Genomic DNA, 1,453 nt, shown 5'->3' on the forward strand with positions numbered 1-1,453 from the left:
CATATCAAGTTCATAATTGTATATAGCTCCCAAATAAGCGACCCCCATATTTATTTGTAGACTTAACTATACATAACTTTTTTGTCTAATATATACCATGTATGGACTAAATCACAGTCTTTCGTAGAAGTTTCTACGCAATCCATGGTGGTGGGTACATAAGATTCGGCCTGGCCGAACTTGCGGCCGTATGTACTTGTTTTTTATTCATTTCTTTTAGCGACCAATTTTATTTTGTGAAATTGACCAATCACTTGACCATCAACTCCATCATTTTATCAAATATATAAGAATATGTTTGCAACAAAAAAGTGGGTACCGTCTTGATCTTTTAAAATTATAAATTTTTTTCACTCTTAGTTTTCTTAAAACCAAGAGCGGTATGGGTTTGTTGGAAGATTCACCTTGAAGTTGGGAAGTGGCGTTGGCATTAAATTGAATTTTTGCTTTACCTGCCTTTTTCAGTTTGAACCCAAGTAGAGAGCAGTATATCTGATATATAAACTAATGAGCTGAATTATGTAATGGTAAAAAAGTTCTTTCTTTTGGATTTAAAAACATGAAAAATATCCGAAAATAATAAAAATATGTATTTTCCATTTATATTTTTTTCTATTTCCAGAATTTACAAAGTATCATCAATATAATACCAAATACTACACTGTTTTCCCATCATTTTTGTCTTTCATTGGTTCAAATTTTAATAGACGATTTCAATGTGTGGATTTTGGAAAGGAATTGTTACTAAAATTAAATTACCGAGCTCCTTAATACACCTTTTTATGCTAAAAGACTACAACTACAAAAGAAGATTATAAATCTGTAACCTGGAACTAAGAATTGAACTTGTTATTCTATGCAGGTAATGTTTAACAAAATTAATTTTTATTTGAACAAAATTAAATTCAAATTATTCTAATTTAGCTTACAGGCTGCTGAATTATTGGAAATCTAGGCGCATCTACATATTAGAAGGAACATGCTAACATGGTTATTATTATAAGGAAGATAATGATTTATATAATTTATTTTTTCACCCTATAGTTGTTATTGATAGTAATTGTATTAGTAAGTTATGTTAGAACAAAACACAAATAACAAGAACCAAATTTATTTGTCTATTGCATAATTCAAAAAATAATAAAATATTGAATATGTTTTATAAGAAACACATATTTTCTTTTATTTCAAATAAAACTAAATACGATTTTGGGGTCGCAATATATAAATTTTTTGATCGAAATTTATAGCCAATTTCAATTAATTATTTAATTGAATGAATCAAATAGTTGATTGATTTTTGTCGCGAAATTAATTAAAATTTTAATTGATTCAATTAAAACTGTGATTGAATTTTATGTTAAAAATCAATCACGTTTTTAATTGATTCAATCACACAATTAATTGATTCCGTGACAAAAGTCAATTAAATTTTTAATTGAAAATCGTGTTG

General features: G+C 27.0%; 1 long non-coding RNA gene across 1 annotated transcript; it reads left to right on the plus strand.

The window, feature by feature from the left end:
- The first annotated feature begins 210 nt into the window (after positions 1-210).
- LOC142241295 (uncharacterized) lies at positions 211-1,165 on the plus strand. The gene is made up of 4 exons (XR_012723563.1): positions 211-311; positions 377-527; positions 623-862; positions 925-1,165. It is a non-coding gene; the product is annotated as an uncharacterized LOC142241295 (long non-coding RNA).
- The last annotated feature ends 288 nt before the right edge of the window (positions 1,166-1,453 follow it).

Source organism: Haematobia irritans, chromosome 5 (genome assembly GCF_050003625.1).
Source record: "Haematobia irritans isolate KBUSLIRL chromosome 5, ASM5000362v1, whole genome shotgun sequence".
Classification (NCBI taxonomy): Eukaryota; Metazoa; Arthropoda; class Insecta; order Diptera; family Muscidae; genus Haematobia; species Haematobia irritans.